This window comes from Sinocyclocheilus anshuiensis, unplaced genomic scaffold, assembly GCF_001515605.1.
Source record: "Sinocyclocheilus anshuiensis isolate Anshui unplaced genomic scaffold, SAMN03320099.WGS_v1.1 scaffold1098, whole genome shotgun sequence".
Classification (NCBI taxonomy): domain Eukaryota; kingdom Metazoa; phylum Chordata; class Actinopteri; order Cypriniformes; family Cyprinidae; genus Sinocyclocheilus; species Sinocyclocheilus anshuiensis.
Window position 1 is genome coordinate 383,898 of NW_015538053.1, and position 21,227 is coordinate 405,124.

The window sequence follows — 21,227 nt, forward strand, 5'->3', positions numbered from 1 at the left end:
GCGGCCTCGTTTCGCTTCGACGGCTTTCAGCCTCACCCTGCTTCATTCTACTACGTTAATAAATCATTAGCTCATCCACGAACATGATTTCTGGATTGCTTCGGCTGTGGGGATGAAGACCACAACTCCCATGATTCCACACTCAGTCATGGCGTCATCAAACTACACCTTTGTCTACCGTATTGACCCGAATATAAGACGATGTTTTTTTCTTGGAAATACATCGGAAAAAAACGCGGTCGTCTTATATTCAGGCTCAAGACTTTGACATGTCAATAATACGCCCACAACAATAGGTGGCGCCAAATACGCATAAAACGAGTGTGCCATGAAATACGTAATGTAACGTGTGTTGTAAAGATCGCGAGTAAAACCAAAAGAAAAAGAAAACCTTACAGCTGCCAAAAATTAAAATAGGAAAAATATGCAATATGAAAATACAAAATGTGTTTTACTAAGAAAAGACCAGATTTGGTTTTTAAAAAGCCTTTTTTCAAAAGGTACATCTGGAAAAAGGGGGGTCGTCTTATAATCAGGGTCGTCTTATATTCGGGCCAATACGGTATTTGTTTATTTTGAATACAAGCCCTCTAGCGGCGAAAATTATATATTGTGCCTTTAATCTGAATCTGGATGAACTCAAAAGCATGTTAAAATTTGCATATACGCTGCATGGCAAGAAAAGAGAGTGGAAATAGGTCAGCCTATATGGAACACATATGGTATTGAGATTTCCACTCCCTGCGTCATCCTTCATAGCTCATTTTTATTCCAGTTCTTTCTGTAGACGCTGTTATAAAAGAATCTTTTGTGAGGAAACCTCAAACTGCCATGTCTCACACTCTCACACTCTCACTATCACACTGGAAATACAATGGCTCAAAAGAAATGGTCAAGACTCCTCAAGTGCCGATTATGTTCAGAAAGAGCCACATATCCTAAGAGGAAAAAAGAACATTTCTATGAAAATCTTAACTCAAAGCTTACAAAAGTACATAAAGTGACAGCTTAAGGTCACATATTCATGACATATAGTCTGTGAAAACTATGCTTCAGAAATTTATCTAAATGTAAACGCAACCCAGAAGCCTACAGCAAAGTTTGTCATTGCCATTTCATAATGTGTGAGGACGCTGAGGTCAAGCCCATGATGTGCTTTGCAGACTGATGTCAATGTACCGTCGGCTACAAGCAGTGAGTTCAGAACTATATTTGCTTCATGACTCGCCAGTTATTTAATGTTTCATGTCCGTAAAACACAGCATGGAGTGCAGTGCATGAAAAATTAATTACGCTTTAATTTTGTTCTTTTGAGAGTGTAGTGAACGCCGGCTGAAAATAATTATGAGCACGGATCCATCACCCTCTAACACAAAATAATGAAATATTTTCCAGAAGTTGGAGTTAAAATAATCACACACTCCCTAGAGAGTGTGGCACCATGGTGTGTGCTGTTTGCTCAGTTTTAATGAACCAATGAAGTTTTATATTCATCTGTGACCTGTATCTGAAGGGTTACTGTCTATCTCTTTGCACCCTGGAGAGAACAAGAGTGCTTGCTGGTTATTTAAAGCACTCTTGTTGAACTTGACATTTACTAATAGTAACAAGCAAATTTGAAGGTCACAAATTACCTTGTCCAAACACGTCAATGAAATGAGCTGTGTTCAGAATATCATACTAAAGTTCTCACTGTTTCTGCATTATATAGCGTACTGTGCATAATATGTACATTTTTATGCACAGAATACCTGGATCACCTACTACATCTCTTTCATAGCTTATTGTGCACTTAGAATTCTGATTGTACTGAGTAGAGCTAAGATATTTTTATTCAAAACTGAACTAAAAATGCAACAACCATCTTATTATTTACCAGAATTTGATGTCACTTCCTGAATTAAACCTGCAACATGCTGAGTTCAATGTAGCACACAAATGTTTGAAACATTTATCAATGCATTTATCAGTTTACAAATGTTTTTAAATGCACTGCCATTCAAAAGATTGGACAGTCAAATTTGTCTTTCTTTTTGAAAGAAATTGATGTTTTTATTCAGCAAGGATACATTAAGATTTCTATTTCAAACAAGTGCTATTCTATTTGAACTGTCTATTCATCAAATAATCCAGAAAAAAAATAAATAATGGTTTCCACAAATATATTGAGCAACACAACTGTAAATTCAGATTTGCCATCACAGGAATAAATTACATCTTAAAACATATTACAATAGAAAACATTTCTTTTAAACTGTAATAATATTTCACAATATTACGTTTGATTAAATAAATGAAGCATTGGTGAACACAAGAGACTTCTTTCAAATATAAAAAAAAAAATGTAACAACCCCAAACTTTTAATGGTAGTGTATCTATTGTAAATATTTCATTTTATTATTATTATTTTTTTAAATTTGGATTTATATTGTGCTTTAAATCTTTACAGGGATCACAAAAGAAATAATGCATTTAAATACACAACATGCAGTTACATGCAAAAACAAGGATGAAATCTATCTTATAAATGCAAATATAAGCACATGGCCAATTAAAAAATATTAATTCTTAAATCAACATCCAACAGAAGTGAGCTTGCATGGCCTTTAAGAAGGACACTGGTATGATTTATCTCAAACGATGCAATGGAAACCGCATCTTCTCCAGGTGATAAACAAGAAATTAGAGATCCAGTTACACTGTACATGACGTCAGTCTCATCAACATGCTTCCTCTCCATCTCTCACTCCATTACTATCTCTCCTGAGCCATCCTAATTCAGTATTCCATTAATAATGGACGATGTGTCAGATAAGAAACAAGAGCAATGGCTTTCTCACTGGCAAGCATTTTCTTCCAGCCTTGTCTCTACAGTGTCATGGATGCACAGGCCATCTTGTAAATGATTGTTCTTTAAGGATGTGGCTTATCTGCCGAACCAGAGTTAATCCACACCCTGAGAGAAAAACTACATTGCCACACAAACATGGCAGCTGTGGGCGTACTCTTTTCCTGTCAGGAAGACAGACCTGGATTGATGTATCAGGGCCAATTTTGGCAGGCGGCATCATTGCAACAACATTGCATTCAAGGTACAAAGTAGGTTTTTGGTTTACCTGGGAACCTATGACCTTGCCAATGGCATGCTTTACTGTTTAAATTACAGGGAGGGGGTAAACATTTTTTGTTTGTTTTAAAAAAAAGAAATGAAAATAAAGTTAATGCATTTTACAAGAAAATACTGTTTTTACTTGCCGTTTCTTTGTAAATAATTGTGAAATTTACTAGCAATTTCTGAGTGAAAAAATTGTTTCTACACCAATTTTTTCAGTGCAGTTTAATTAAGTTTCTCTGTAAATTCATGAAGAAAGAAAAGAACTCTGAGAACTGAAAAAGAAAAAATTACACAATGTTTACAATTTTCACTCAGAATAATTTCACTCAAAATAATTACAAAGAAATGGCATAACACATTGAATTAAATGTGATTTTTTTGAAGTGGAAATAGACTAAAATATTTTCTTTTAAAACATGCTTAAATAATGTTTAATTTATGTGTAAATAAATAAGTCCAAATAAGATTAAGCTATTTTTTTTTTTTTACAATATTTACTCAACTGCAAAACATTTTCTAGTAGTTAAAAAGTCAATAGAGATATTTTGCAAACCTTTTTTTGCATAAATCTTAAACATTTTCAATTAATGAGGGAATATTATTCAACCTACAAGAATGAGAGTTTAATAAAAACGCATTTGTATCACCAAACAATGCCAATACATACCAGTATAAGAGACTGTGCATTTTTTTGGTCTCTTTAGCATTCAAAAGGTCATTTCGTTTAGCCCTTTGGCAAGTGTTGTGTTGTGCAAACCACCTCTGACGTGAAAGGCAAGTACAAGGTTGTTATATACCGCAACCTTGACATTGAGAAACAGGTTTGTTGAACTCTGGCCACATAGAAAACAAGAACACAGCTCTATTATATACTATGTGTCCTCTTGTAATTATTCATTTGGGAGAAATTGCCCCTTATATTCATTAGTGAAAACATGCCATTATGTTGCACAAATGACAGAAAATATACATCCATTTATACAGTATGTCCATTTAATAGAGAAAAAAATCCTTCTCTGAATATGCTTATTATTACTTCTGTGCTGTTGACTCTAAACAATATTTGCCCTCTGCATTTGTATTCATTGTGATGGTGATGGATCTTGATGATTATTATAAATAAAGACCTGAAGCACTGAACAAAAACATGGTTCAAAAGGCTTGGTTCTGAAATATTTTAATGCACATAATCAAATCCATCTGGACTGAATAGGACACATAATTTCATTTCTGCATCAAATAACCCCCAGTTTAATGTTTTAGCAGATTTTCCACCTAGACTCAGCTGATGCAAAAACGACCCTCAAAATGTGAGGCTTAATGTTAACGACAGACCAAAACCACATTAATGACTATATTGTGAATATAAAATAAGCAGAATAATTAACTGATTGACATTTTCACAGAACATTTACAATATGTGATAAACAGCATCCAGCTGAGTCTGCCTTTGAGATATCTATGCAAAAAATAAATAAAATAAATAAATCACACTAAAAAAATAGCATATGATAAATGGCATTAACCTAGTCTAAATCATTATTATTTAAAAAATATTTTATAGGAAAATATTTATGCTATTGCATATGAATATAATAGGGCTGTTAAGCAATTAAAAAATAAAAAAATCTAATGATGTGCTGGAAAAATAATTGAATTAATTGCAAACTGATCAATTTGGCCTATGAAGTTACCCCCAAAAGATAATTTAGTCACTGTGGTGTTAAATGACAATATTTTTTAAATGCATATTGAAACATGAAATTATTATTATTAAAAAAAATAATAAAAAAATTATACTTTAGATGTGAAACTCATTCAACCGATTCATTCAAACGGCTGATTGATTTTATGATGGGCCATAAACGTTCTTCAAAAAAATTATTTTGCGAAATTAAAGGGGTCATATGATGCGATTTCAAGTTTTCCTTTCTCTTTGGAGTGTTACAAGCTGTTCATGAATAGATAAGATCCCTAAAGTTGCAAAGACTAAAGTCTCAAACCCAAAGAGATATTCTTTATAAAAGATAAGACTGGTCCACGCCCTCCTAAAATGCCTCGTTTAAACACGCCCCCACATGTCTACATCACGATGTGGGAAGATTTGCATAATGCCGCCCAAATGTTCACGCAAAGAAAGAAGGCGTAACTTTATTGTTGCTGCCACCGCCGCTGCCATGTTGTGAAGACGCTGTGTGTTTAGTTGCGAAAGCTAAAAAAATACTTCCAAAAGAGGACACGACTAGAAATCAGTGGTTAAGTTGTATTTACAAGACTGTTCCAGAACAGTTCAACCCAGATATTCAGATGTGTCCAGTGCATTTTACAGAGGACTGTTTCCTGATCCTGGTAGAGTAGACTACAATGCCGGCTGTTCTGACTCACAGACTGTAAGTACGTTTTCATATTTAAAGAATTTGCCACTGATGATTCAAACGCAAGTTTTGAGCAGTGTAGAGTAGCGCTTGTTGTTTGTCATTTCTCCAATCACAAATGCAGACATGGTTTTATGTTTACGCGGCGCGATGCAACGCGTAAAAAGACAGTATAAGTCATTATAATCCGTAATTATGTCCCCACTGGATGCAACAAATGGCTCGTTTATAATGGGTTTTATTGGTTGTGTGCATATGGTAAGGGGCATAACACGCTTGAGGTATTCGGCCAATCTCGCAACGCACTGGATAGCTGGCCAATCAGAGCACACCCGTCTTTTCAGACCGATGAGCTTTGTAAAAATCGATGCATTTCAGAAATAAGCAAAAACTGACAATATTGTTTTTAAATGTAACACAATATTAACTTCATGTTCGTTGTATAAAATCAATCTCACATTTGCAATAGTGCAGATATGCGGGAAAAATGCACTCTTGCTCGTTTGATATTCCTAAACTGTATCATATGATATAAATAGAAGACAAATCCCATACAGGCGCATTTTTCCCCTCACATCTTGAACTTTAGGGGCATATAACTGCATTCTCATAGACTACATCACGCAGTCAGTCGTCGTCCTGCATCAGGTTCGTCAGAAACTGCGTGCAACATAAGACGACTCAAACGTTGTTAATAATTTGAATGCATTATGTTTTCCATAATTAATCACACCTAATAGACATGTTAAAATGGCAACCCTAGTACATAATAGCATCGAAGTTCTAATAAAATTATTTAATCATGTCATTTTCGGAGTTTATTGTAATGACAGATTAACCTCAAACGAGCACATTTTTTTTTGAGCAAATCTTCATGTTGCTAGCAATATCAGGTAAGCGCTGACAAAGAAAAGGCCAGGTTCTTTATAATACATCCCAGTACAAATCCCAAAAGCACACTGCTCGGCAGGAAGTGTCACCCTGCACAGTTAAGACTAGCTGGCAATGATGAAACATACAATAAAAAGTCTGCCTGATGAAAGACAAAAAGAGCATTCAACACAATGTGAGGAAGAAGATGAATGTGACCCCAGTCATCTACGGCCAGATGTTACCACGTCCACCTCCACATCTCATGAAGAGAGCAATGAATGAGTATATCAAAACAGAGTCCATAAAAAAAGGATGTTTTGGATAGAGGTCAGTGAGATAAACAGAGCTGTCACGCAACATTTCAGTGTATCCTCCAAAGGAGATCGAACTCCTCCAGAGACCTGCTACCTGATGTGTATTAAACCTGTCAGGCTATGTCACGTTGGCCATGCCGGGTGACACAGGGTGACACGGGGCTACAGATTAAACCCACCGCTCAAAGAGGATTTATGGCCTACTGGCTTTCTTTACACCAAGCTTACTGCGTTGTCCCGCCTTTTCTGCTGAATTCATTTATAACAACTTATGAGATTCATTGAAAGAAATCTCATGCATTTATATGTCAATTTAACAGATTAATTTAGCACAATTCATTATTTTTATTTTTATTGTAACTATTATTCATTTTTAAACATTTAATCTTAACAAATTAATAAACAGAAATTAAAAATGTCCTTGATGTACAAAATTAACTACTAAAAATTTTATTAAAACTTAAAATTAAACTAAATTTAAAATGAAAACAGAAAATATAAAAATAACTAATTCAAAGCATTACTAAAAACTATAATAGTCTCAATCTCAATATAATATTTCTGTTTATTTATTTGTTAAGCAGCAGTGTAAAACGTGTGTGTATGTGTATATACACAAAAAATTACAAACAACAACATTACTAAACAAAACAACAAATTCACTAAAACTTTAACAAAATATTAAAATAAAAACTAAATATTAATAAAACCTACAATATTTTCAGTAATCTCAAAGATACTGAAATAACACATAGATAGATGGATAGATGGATGGATGGATGGATGGATGGATGGATGGATGGATAGATAGATATATAGATAGACAGATAGATAGATAGATAGATGGATAGATAGCAAGAAAGAGAGAAACAATACTATTTTTATCTAGTATAATCATAAAGGACGAATTAAGCGGCATGAATGTGATCGTGTATAATAAATAATAATTTAGTGTATTTATATATAAATCTCTTCTGTAATATTGCAGTTAGTGAATAAATGCTCTGTAAAAAACATTTGAGATTATCTTGCTTGGCATGATGGGAACTGGCTGTGACCCAGGGGGAGAAATTTTAAAGATTTTACTCCCCAGAAAACACTTCCAGCACAGTGTTATCTGGCATAGGCACGAGTCTAATTATAGTCATATGTGATGTTTACTCTTGCAGAAGTGCCTTTATGCATGATTTAGTCTTATCCCACACCAAATGTTCCCTTAATATGCAGCATAATCAGATCTCATTCCACACAAAACCGTGTCACTGGATATTCCAGCTGTGACCTCTATCCTGAAGCTGATACTTCCTTCTATATCAGTAAAAGCAAAGGTCTTTCAACTCTCCTACCATTACTTGATCTCACGTTCCTTAGACAGCCATTAGACAGCAAATCCCATTCAGTTTAAAGCTCGATAACCAAGACAACCAGAAAAGAGGGAGAGAACGAGAGGAGAAACAAAGGAAAACCAAACTTTTACAAACAAGTTTTCAAACAAGGCGTATCGCTATCTAGATGTTTACAAGACAACTCAGATAACAATAAAGCACAGTAAAGGACAAAAATAGAGAGAGAAAGAAAAAAATGGTTGGACATCCAAACAGTGCAGACAAGTGCTGGGTAATTTGCAAGTTACCAAGCAACCTGAAGAACCACAACCATATTAATCAGATTTCCCTCCATCCTATCGAATAAAAGGATCGTCCATTTTGCCCACCTATATCAAAGGAATAGTTCACCCAAACAGGATTTATTTTTAAGATTTACTCACTCTCAAGACATGCAAGATAGAGATGAGCTTGTTTCTTCATCAGAACAGATTTGGAGAAATTTAGCATTACATCACTTGTTCACCAGTGGATCCTCTGCAGTGAATGGGTGCCGTCAGAATGAGAGTCCAAACAGCTGATAAAAACATCACAATAATTCACAATTAATCCACATGACTCCAGTCCATCAATTAACATCTTGTGAAGTGAAATGCTGCGTGTTTGTAAGAAACAAATTCATCGTTAGGTTGTTTTAACTTTAAACCATTGCTTCTGGCCAAAATACCAGTCCATAATTCATAATAACGCTTCCTCCAGTGAAAAAGTCCATCCCCTGTTGAAAATTTAAGGGGGTCTGAATACTTTCCGTACCCACTGTATGTGCTTAGAACTGTTTTGGATTGTTTTCGCTTGTAAACGGTGCTTGGTCTGTGCAGATTTCTCTCCTGATTCAGATGAGATTACTTTTTCATTGGAGAAAGCAATATTATGGATAGAGGACTCGTATTTTAACTTAAATGGTTTGAAGTTAAAAAAATCTTAATGATGGATTTATTTATTACAAACATGCAACTTTACACTTCACAAGACACTGATGTACTGGCGTCGTGTATGTTACTTTGGGATGTTCATATCATATGCCTGGACTCTCATTTTGACGGCACCCATTCACTGCAGAGGATCTATTGGTGAGCAATGCAATGCTAAGCTTTCATTAAAACTTTCATTTTTGGGTGAACTATTCTTTTAAGAGTGTGAACGCTCTTTAAAACGTCTGCTTTGGAATGACATGAGGGTGAGTAAATGATGCCATAATTTTCATTTGTTGGGTGAACGATTCCTTTAAAAATTGACTGCATCAATTGCACCATGTAAGACGGTCAGAAGAAGTGAAAATCAACTCCATGCAACCCCGAGAGCCCTTTTATCTCTAATAATCAACTATTAAATCCTGCTCATTACAAAAGCACAGCTCATCAAACCTAATCAACCGTTCTGACTCCTCTCAGAAGACAAAAGTTCTCCAAGGTGTGATAAAAAACCAAGAAAGTGGGGTTGTTAGCATGAGTCGGCCGTCTGCAAAGCATGTGATTAAATATTTGAATGCAACTGTCACGAAAATGACCAGTTCCATTCCTTGGACAGATGTTTTGATGCTCATATGGCCCAACAAGGTCGAACACGCAGGTAAACTACAACCGATCCCCAAACATAAGCTTCTATAAAATTACGAAAATGTCAGGAGAATTGAATTCTGTAACTCCAGAGGAGGTATGTTAGCAGGAAGTGAATTGGCAGTGTTAATTTCCTAATGTCAACAGAATTTCAGTTGAGGCTGATATAATACCTCCATTTGGAAAACACGCTGAAGCACATTAATCGTGCTCGGCGTTGCACTTGAGAGGCATAGTCGACTCTGAATGTAGGACACACGATCACGATCTCAGCCCTGTGATGGATGTCACGTATTGCTGCTCGTCTTTGTTTCAGTGAAGCCAATATTCTGATACTTTTTCTCATATGATACTTCCTATGCTCTTCTTCTGATCCCATTGCATTTAAAGTGAGACTTTTAATTCATAATCTTTTAAAATGCAAAGACACATAGCTTGGAGCATGTACTATAAGATGGAGAAACCTTCAGAAGTGTATTATGAGTTTCAGATGCAGCTGGTTCTATGTCAAGGACAGTGGAAATGTCAGTGCTGCACACTGGCACATCTGTCTCTGCCTTCATATTGCAGACATACATTATTCACCGAGAACTATGAGGTCAAGATTATTAATGCAACACTGTTTTTGTGTAGAGACACTGGGCTGAACATAGACATGACTGGATCTTATAAAACCCACAATGCACCAGGAATAAATAAGACCATGTGATTTAATATCACATCTAAATATTTATCATAAAATGGATAGTACTATCTAAAGTCTGTTTATTCATTCAAAGCTATTGTAATATTACTTTTTTCTTTCATGGAAAAAAAAATATTTTCATGCAATTAAAATGAATGGCAGCTGGAGCTTTCAAGCTTGAATAAGCTTGAATTTTCATAATAATGGCTTAATTTTGAGTCTATTTCTCAAACAAAAGCTATCATATGGGTTTAAAGGCCTTTTGGAGTTTTACAGTATCAGTCTTTATTCATTACATTGAAAAGAGTGGCCAAGATTTTTTTTAAAAATAAAATAAATATAAAATAAAAATATAACTAACTAAATAAATAAAACAAAACAAAAAACGCAAATTATAACAACCATCAAAATCATCATCATCATCATACATATAAATAAATAAAAAAACTATATATATTTTTTAAATCACCTTTTGTGTTCCACTGAATAAAACAAAAACAAAGACTGAGTAAACAACAGATAAAAAATAAATAAATAAATAAATAAATATTCCTTTAATGTGCCAAACTTAAATATTTCAATATGTAGACTATACTGTGAATATACTGTTTTTAAAAAAAATATATTATTAATACATGAAATTATTTATTAAACATTGGTGGGTTTTTTTTATCATATTGCCGCTTCTAATTTCTTTTTCTTTTTTCTTTTTTTTATAAAACCCTAAAAACACCCTTTACCCGTGGTAAAATCAGTGTAACACACAGCCTCGCATAGTTTATCACTAGACATCTTACTTTTTATAAGACTTCATCTTGTATCGTATGTCTTGTCTTTACCTTTTAAAGATGATGAGGTGACCATTATGAAGAAGATTGTTGAGAGGCTTGTTTTTCTCCTTTTATTAGTTTGTTTGAACCAAGGACGTTGATAACACCTGAAGAGATCTATGCGTTAGTCCATTCATCTCAAACCCTTCACTAGTGACTATCGTGAGCTGTGTCGTCAAAGGCAGCAGACATGGAAAAATATAAGCCCATTTCATGCTTTTAAGAGCCCTTCAAGAAAATCAACACTAGAAAAACATCCTAGAGAATATAATGGACTATTTACAATGTAAAATAATTCTGGTAAAATACAATGCTACATTTGAAGGGCCTGTGCTTCCAATGCCATCCCATGATTCCCCATGCTCAGAGTTATGGCTTCATTTTTGCTCAGTTCACAAGGGACCATCTGGTCACATATGACCCTTAAACCCCGGGGATATGCCTCCAACACACCACAGGCTTATCTCTATTAAAACCCTGATCCTGGGATCAAGGAGAGTCCCTCAAACAGCGGCCGGCCTTCTGCTGAGAAACTTTCTTCATCAGAGAGCTCTAAACCAGCATGTTCCTATGTGTTGCTTTGGAGATAGTGTGTCTGTAAACAAAATCTGACATTGGTTTTGCATTTTTCTCGTTATGTTTGCAGACAGAATCAGTGGGAGGGGAATTGGTCCTAAATCGGTGGGAAAATGGAAAGTTTAACCCAAGGCCATATTTGTGCTATGAGTCTATTTTCTCTCTCCTTGCCAAAGGCATGCATGGGGACGGGAAGCAAAAGTGAGAAAGGTGGAATTAATTTCTGACACAGGCAGAGTTATTTGTGCTCGGTAATTCTTGTTTTTTATTATTCATTACAGTTTCAGCTTTTTTTGACTATGTATCAAATGCTACACTAAGAGGAGAGAACACTTTCAGTGGATGACATGACTATGGCCAAGAGGTGGACTGCCCTGTACTCTCCAACAGACGTCGAATGATATTGGCATCTGGGTAGAGAAACATAAAATGCAACTCAACCCAAAGAAATGCACGGTTTTACATGTCAACCGCATGAAACATACCAGCTTGGCCATTACTTTCTATAGATCAGGACACTTTGAAAATCTGTGACTGTGTTTAAGTTTTAGGGGTTACCATCCAGAGTGATTTGAAATGGGATGTTCAAGTGGATAACATGTTGTCCTCAGCCAACAGAAAGCTTTGGTGTTCAATTGGTTATCATCTGTTATCATGTGTGCCCTGTATACACAGTTACTGTTTGGCACAGTTTGTTGACTACTGATTAAGTTAAAAGGCTGGAAAGTAGAAACAGGAACAGGTCTGTAAAATTATACTGGGTCAAAGGTATTAAGATTAAACAATAATACACTGTGTGTGAGAGGAGAGGAGAAGAACAATTCATTTTCTTAAGGCTTTGTGCATGGAAGTCATGAATAAAACTCAAAATACAACAATGGATCTGTATCTCAATGTAAACACACATCATTTAAATAAACTGTATGAACATCATGTGAACATCTCACCTTTTAAGACTTTAGGAGGAAAAACAAAACATACTTTACAATATCCAGAGTGTGACTGGAGCTCAATATTTAAAACTCTACAGCAATAAACATGCAAAAACCATTATAGTCTGTCAGACCATATAAAAATCCATGGCTGGCATCTTAAAGCTGAAGAAAGGGTGAATAAATCATGAAGCTAAGAGTACAGCAGCAAAAACTAGGCCAAAATACACTTTACTATAAGAAGCCTTGCATGTGCCATGGGCTATATGGCATTATAAACAACATACTGTAAGTAGATCACTATTAAAATGCATCTTAAAGTCAGCATGTAATGGACCCTTTTCACATTTCCGTGGTTCTCAGAATCGGAAGTCATCATAGTTGGGTAAACAAATATGGCGGTGAACAGAAACTACTGCACAACAAATAAAAATTTTTAATGAAAAAAAAAAAAAAAATGATAGTGTTTTGATGACTTTCCAAAAGACGGATATTGAGAGACTGATTATGTTGGTCAGAAGAGAGAAAGATATTAAATTTGCCATCACTCCCTCAGCTGTTAATGACATGTTTTTTTTTTGTATAAATCCAATCTGTAAAACCTAAAATGTTTCTACTGTATTTATTATGGTAAAGTTCTGGCAACCACAGCTGCCATTATTAAAGTAGATTTCACTGATCTTTTTTTTTTAACAGTGTACATTAAATAAAAACATTAAAAACCACTGTGTAAATACATCACAGTCTGTGAAATTGGTCCATATATAAAAAATATATATTTACTTTCTCAATGCACATTCCTGGTCTTATTGTGCACAATGCATCAGTGCACGTGATTTGAAATAAAAAAATTGATTGTCTTTGTAATCTTTAATCAGAAGGTAATATCCTGTTCTGCCTCTGCAAATATATTCCTTTTCGCCTGTTATCAAGAATCTTTACTTTTAAAACCCCTTCCCTCCGACTGCTTGGCTCCAAATGGTATATTTTTCACATGCCAAGCAACTCCCAAAAGATACACGTTTCTTCTCATAGAAATGAGAAGTCATATTTCATTTAGAAATACATCAGGATGCTGAAATAAAACAGGTTGTGATTGACAGTCAAAGCATAAAAACACACACACTGTAATAGGAACTGGTAGAAACTGAGAAAATTAGTCTTTGGTCAACCATCAAAAAATATCCAACACTCTTAAAAATTAAGATTCCAAAACTGTTTTTTTTTTTTTTTTTTAGCAGCAATGCCATTTGGAGTTCTTTTCAGTGAACAGTTCTTAAAAGAACCATTTTTCTTAGTGTGAAGAACATTTTAATGATCTAAAGAACCTCTTTCTTCTATAAAGAACCTTTTGTGCATTTAAAAGGTTCCATGGATGTTAAAGGCTCTTCATGGAAGCATCGATGCCAATAAAGAGCCTTTTTCTTTCTGAGAGTGAACCTTCTAAGATTGTTCTCAACTTTAAGCCAGCATGCAATGACAATACAACATGACATGAAGCAGCAGCAAAATCACTCATAAAAGCACATACTTTTCAAGGATGTAACCCGTGCTTTGCCCCGTGACAAGCAGAAGAGGCACAGCAGACATGATACGGTTACGAAGAACAAGCCATGAAATGTGCTGTGTTATCAAAGACCACATGTCCTTTTCTGAAAAGATGAAAGTCAGCCCTTAGAAAATGTCGCGATTCTGGGTAAATGCCATAGATTGCACACAGACAAGACAAAACCTGCTGGATACCACTACCATAAAAAAGTTTGAAATGATTATTCGAAAACTTCACGATTATATAATTGTCATATTTGTGTCAAAGCGTTGGCTGTGTAGTGCAGCAGCGTTCGGGAGGTTCAAAGCAATCATCTTTTCCAGAGGGGATTACAGCTTTAAAACCAAAGTGAGTGTCCCATTCAGGAAGGGATAAAGCCCAGTGTACTAATCTGATGGAGCGGAGGTAGCTTGTACGAAGCCATCCATTTAAAGCTACCAGCCATAATCATTTCTGTGGACTGCTAACTTTCTCTCTGACCCTACAGAGCAGTCCGAACATGTTAGCATTGCATGCCTAGAGCCTGTCATCTGCACAGCCCGTATGCACAGCATGGACGGCGTTAGTCACTGCCAGAGTCATCGAGAGAGGAGAACATTACAGCAAACAGACAATTCGCATTTGACTGTTTGACATACATGTCCACGCAGCCAATGAAGTCATATGCAGACTACGGAGAGTGTTATATCATAATCTCCGACTGATGTGATTTTTCTGTACATGTCACAATGTAAAATCAGTGCTGAATCCCACAACATGAAGTGATTTAGAGAAATTTCTGTATTTTTAAATGGAAAATGTCTTGAAACAGTATAGTCCCATAAATAAATGTAATATTGTTTGTTATACTTTATTGTTCAGCCTTGGCTGAAAATTAGTCTTTGGTCTCGCTTAACATTCAACAATGACAATACAATCCACATATCAATACAATTCACATATCACATCAAATAAATACTTAATACAGTCATCCCTCCCAAAAAACACTGCATATTTGGGCATATATTACATTTTCATAAATGAAATATGTTGTCATATATGCAGTAAAAACATATATGAAGCCTACTGGAATATATATTAACATTATATATCTAGCTCATAAAAAAAGATATGTTTATGAATGTGTAATTCATTTTTGGACATATACAGTATGTCACGCACAAGTATATCCTAAAATCCTAGTCAAGTAAATATAAAAGATACACACGTATTTACAAAAATATATATATACATATTATTAACATATGTACACCATAAAAAATAATTATTTAACTTAGTTGTAAATAAAACTAAGATTATTGAAGTTTGTTTTGCAAGAAAATACTATTTTAATCTTTCTACTTCAAAATTTCACATTTAACTGAATTTTTCAGTTAAAAAATTGTTTCTACTGTTTTTTTTTCAGTGCATATACAGATTTTACTATGGGAATTTTACATGTAATGGACTTATATCTTTATCTACCCAGAGAATGTGTATATGTGTGAAAATTATATATTGCCTTATAGGTAGCATATATGACAACATCATCCTGATATATGGCGATATTTGTCATATATTACATTTCCATATGGGTAAATTTAGGGTGACCATACGTGCCATTTTCCCAGGACGCGTCCTGGGAAAATGGCACGTATGGTCACCCTAGGTAAATTTGGTATAGAAACAATTTTCACTCAGAAATTGCTAGTAAATTTCACAATTGCAAAGAAACGGCAAGTAACACATTCAATTAAATGTGAGATTTTTAAGTAAAAAAAATTATAAAATAGTATTTTCTTATAAAACCTACTCCAATAATCTTTATTTACAACTTCAAAAAAGTAATTTTTAAAGCTTAGTTAATATTGCCTTTCATTATGTAAATAATGCTCCAAATCCTTTTTAGACAAATTTATCACTGTTTTGATTCATTTTTAAACACCATGTGTTAGGAAAAGCAGTGCTAGACTTCACACTGTGTTGTCCCTTGGAGCAAAACACATACAGGTAGAGGGTGCGCTTAAAATATTCACTTCCACCTGCTTCAAGCGCCTCAATAATTTTCTAAAACTAGATCATATTGACATTAAACTAAAAATAAAGCAACAATACAACACATTTCCTCCAGCATCCACACATGAACCCTGAACAAGTGTCTTTCTGCTCAATGTCACTAGCCTCTCCGAGCGAACAATTTGGTGCCAACACCCTGTTAGAAGATATAAAGCTGTAAACAGACCTGATGACGAAGAAAACACACCCTGGCCTAGATAAACAGTTATGCAATCCATACTGGCCACTTCCCCCCAAAACAGAAGAGCAATGCCAACATCAGAAGTCCCAAGGCTCTGCTTGAACAATTGATGTCTGTTGGCTCACTGCACACGGAGACGTGTGACAAACTTTTGGCAGCGTTGATTGATATAGAGAACAGCTAAACCTTTAAATGCAATTATGGTCAGGGCCCAGTTGCCCTTCAATGTGACTTCAGCCACATTTATCATCTATCAACAAATTCATGTTATATTCCACCAATGTCATGATATATTATTGCATTATGAAGTTAACAGCATGGAGGATAGGGTTATGTAAATTTACAGTTAAAAAAAATCCCGTGACAGCTGTGGTTACCAGAGTTTAGTAGCAAAATTACAGTGACAATGTTTCTGGCATTACTGTATGACATTTTGGTGACTGTGTATGTCAGTGTAAATCAACTTTATGAGCCATTAAAATCGTTTTACTGTAAAACGCAACACAATTACTTAAAGTTAATCAAAACTAGTCTCTTCATCAACTGTGGTCAATGATAACAAAGACAAAGCACAATTTTACCCTCACAAACAATAAATGTAATTAATTAAAATCACAAAATAAATGATGCTATAAATATTAAATATCATAAATGCAACACAAAACAATTCACTGCACATATCTGATAAACAAAAAGGATAACATTTAAATTTTAAATAAAGATCATCAAATGTGATTCTTCACACAGGGAATTTTGGGAACGCCCCTTTTTCCATAAATGAAAAAGGTTTCACATTTTTCTTATAATTTTTTTTCCAAAAATATTTTACCTAAAAATGACATATTTTGCTTTGTTAAATATATATATTTATATTTAACAAATACATACTGAACATTTTGTCATAAATACAGAATAAAATCGCATGTTTTTTTCTTTTAGACTATATTAACTTAACTTACAGTTAACTATTTAAGAGATTTTTGCTAAAGCACAAAATCATTTTCATTGTGCACTCAACCATTATAAGGAAAAATATTTTCCCCTACAGTATATGATTGCAAATGCAGTCCAGAATAACCTTACTTTTTGTTTGAGTAAACATTCATTTTATAATGCATGTCTTGCAAGTCTAAAAAACTGGACACATTCTCATTATTTCAACCTGCTCAAAAACTAGGACACATCCAACAACTGTTGGTTTTTACTATTGACGTTTGACTTCCACGAAAGCGTTAATTCAATGCTAAAATAACTAGTTTCGTCCTTGTTCGGTCTGTTTTTAATGTTGTGGCGGGCGCGTCGCTTGATGAGCGCTGTCCGCGGTCCTGAAATTCACACAACAGGCATGAGCTCGACCCGACGCTTTGAATCGCTCAGTTACAGCTCTGATATCTCTCCGGAACTTCATCGAACATAAAAATGCTAATTACACTATAAAAAAAAAAAATAACGAAGTGAACCTGTGGGAGTTAAACTATACGTTGAGACAGCTCATGCAAAAAGCTGTGCAAAAAAAAAATCAAAACACCTACCTCGAACTCGATGAACCACGTTAGAGATGTTACTATCGCCTTGCCTCCTTCAGCACTGATTTGGGTCACCTAATGCGCGTGCACACAGCTCTGGAGTGAGTGAGTGAAGAAAAAATAAAAACCTCATCCCTCATCAAAGATGGCGTGCCCCTCTGACGTCATAATGACCCTTAACACTAGGGCTGTGTGAGTGTAAATGTCCCCGCCCTCATCCAGGATGACGAGCCGCTCTAACGTCATAATGACCCTCAGCACTTGGGCGAGGCTGCTATGGAGATTTAGCGCTGATTGATCCCTGCTTTATGTTATATTGGAGTGTATGGATTGTTTGGCTCCATCTGATTTATTGTCATTGTGAAATTAGGCAGTTCTCCTTTAAATGCTAGTAAAGGACCTTGGGAATCACCCAATAGACTGTGACCTCAGAGCAGTGGATCTCAACCCTTCTTGACTCCAAAGCTGCTCATAGTTCAGGACAATATTCAAAGGCAACCTTTTGAAACTAGGAGCATCATTAAATTAAAATAAACAATTGTAAGTTATTTCATAATTCCAGATATTACTGGAATATGAAGAATTGTTGTTGAGTCGTTGAGAAGCCAAATGACTAATTTGACCATTTTGTTTGAATCTGACCGTGTCATCAGTTCCCAAGGCCTCATTAATGGATACTATATAGAAAGAAGTATGATGGTGAAAATGGGAAGAAAAAATATTTTATTGTTAAAGGCATTGTTCACCCAGATATGAAAAGTAGCTGAAAATGTACTCACCCTCAGGGCATTCAAGATGTAGATGAATTTGTTTCTTCATCGGAACAGATTTGGAGAAATGCAGCATTACGTCACTTGCTCAGCAATGGATCCCCTGGGTGCCGTCAGAATGAGAGTTCAAACAACTAATAAAAACATCACAATAATCAACAAGTAATCCATCAAGTAACATCTTGTGAAGTGAAAAGCTGTGTGTTTATAATAAACAAATCCATCATTAAGGTAGTTTAACTTTAAACCATCACTTCTGGCCAAAATACCAGTCCATAATTCAACAAATCTTCCTCCAGTGAAAAGTCCATCCCCTGTTGTCCTCTCATATCAAAATCCCCCAACATATTTGTTTACAACTGTTTTGGACTGTTTTCACTTGTAAACAGTGCTTGCATATTTCGCTTCTTCAGACAAGACAAGTTTTTCACAGGAGACAGCAATATTTTGTATTTTAGATGGAAGCAATGGTTTGAAGTTAAAAATGTCTTGATGGATTTGTTCATTACAAACAGGTAGATTTTTTGGGTGAACTATTCCATTAATCTATTCAAAATGCTCTCAGAGTAAAATATGAAGTGGAATAGAAGTCCCTAGATGTTCCCCTTGTTGAGACCAGTGTAAATGTGAGCTATATTTACAGTGTGTTTTGAAATGGATGGCTTTTTTGTATTTCCAATATTTTTAAAAGATGAAAAAATGACTTGTTTGTTTCTTGCCCCAAGCATCAAGTCTCCCTGATCTTCTAATGGGAGCAAGATCAGATAAAAGTGCTTTAGCTATAGAGACTTACAGATTCAGATAAGGGGCACGGATCAATAGCACTTATTTGATTGTTTAATGGCTTTTGGACTGTATTTGTGTGTGTTTCTGTGGAAGAGGATGTGTTAGGTAAGGTTATTGTATTTGACGTTGGCAAAGGAGGACCTGAAAGAGAGAGAAAAAACAGTAGTCTAGTAGTACAAAATAATCTGGCAAAGTGCTTCACTACATTAAAACAAATCAAGACATAAAATGTGGATACTTAATTCAGCAGGACAGATGAAGGTCAAGAATCTTCTGAGATAAAATACTGTCCGGCGAAGAGACAAAGAGCAGTTCGACTGCTTAAACATGCACTGTACAACAAACCACACACACCCTGTTAGACAGCAGAGGAGAAAAGGTCTGCTGGAAGGCGCCAATATTGACTCAACACATACAAATGAGACAGTAATGCTAGTTAGTGCAACATCCAACAAACAGGAAACCCTGCTAAATATATTGATTTACACTTACAAGATTATTACGGCTAAAAAAATGCACGTCTTTAGCACCCAAGTCTCGTTTGTACTGTCTGAAGATGCCGCTATCATCCAGAATGAAGTTATTTGCTTATTTTGTCTGGCATATTGATATCTTGATGACATTTAAATTCAGATTCGGTTGTGAATTTCATTTTTATTATGAGATGTGATTTACATACCATTGCAGCTCCTTTCTGTTCGCACTAGCAGTGCGAGTGCTGATTAATCCTGAATTCTTTGACACAAGCGCAAATTTACAGGACCCACACTGTTACCAATTAAAGCTCATTTATTTGATCTTGTCAATTAGCACTGCCAGAACCCACCTCCACAACACATCAGAAAGAGCCCTTATCCTATGTTGCTCATGGTAAAAAAAAAAAAAAAGTGGGAAATCTGTCATTAACCTCATCATTTGCCTACCATCGATGATTGCACGCTGAACTGTGAATAAGCAGCAGAAACAATATCCCATATTTGTGTAGGCTTAATCACACTGCTGTAGATGTAGATAATTATATAGGAGAAAATTCATGTGAAATAATAATAAGAGGCACATTTACAGAGAGCTACGTTTCTAAATATCATATACGCATCTTAATAATTCACATGTGTATGACATCCAGTGTATGACATCCAGCATATTACAGCAGCATGGAGACTTAATGACTAACTCTCAAGTACCCGAAGAGGTCAGATAGGATCAACTAACTTTAATATGCAAATTAAGCATTAATTATGATGGTCTCTTACAATTTGGTATTTTAGACCATAATAGGATTAACCAAAATATATGAGAAGTTGTGCAATATTAAGGGCACAGAATGGACAATACTAGAATTTACTGCACAATACTGTTTACTGTGAAAGCCTGTTTCCATACTCTTTAAAATACAGGTTCCATATTTGATTCCATGATGATGATTTTAGAACTCTTAAGAACCTTTTACGACCACAAAAAAAAAAAACCTTTCGTCATATGGAAAGGTTCTACACTCGGAAAAATAAAGTGTGCAAAATTGGTTTTCACAGTGATACCGTAGAAGAACCAGTTTTGGTTCCCCAAAGAACTTCTCAGAGAACAGTTCTTAGAAGAACAATTTTTCCAGTCATTTTTCCCTATTCAAGAACATTTTAACAATCTAAAGAACCTTTTCCACTATAAAGAACCTTCAGTGGTTCCATGGATGTTAAAGGTTCTTCATGGAACCATAGATG

At 35.1% G+C, this 21,227-nt stretch overlaps 1 protein-coding gene across 2 annotated transcripts in view; it reads right to left on the reverse strand.

Moving 5' to 3' along the window:
• The window catches only part of LOC107681968 (synaptosomal-associated protein 25-B-like), a 42,185-nt gene extending 24,116 nt beyond the window's left edge, over positions 1 to 18,069 (reverse strand). The window contains exon 1 of one of the 2 annotated variants that reach the window (XM_016478373.1): positions 17,960 to 18,069. The gene's annotated coding sequence lies outside the window, so the exon portion shown is untranslated. The remainder of the gene's footprint in view (positions 1 to 17,959) is intronic. The other variant, XM_016478365.1, reaches the window with a different exon arrangement.
• Between the last annotated feature and the right edge of the window lie 3,158 nt (positions 18,070 to 21,227).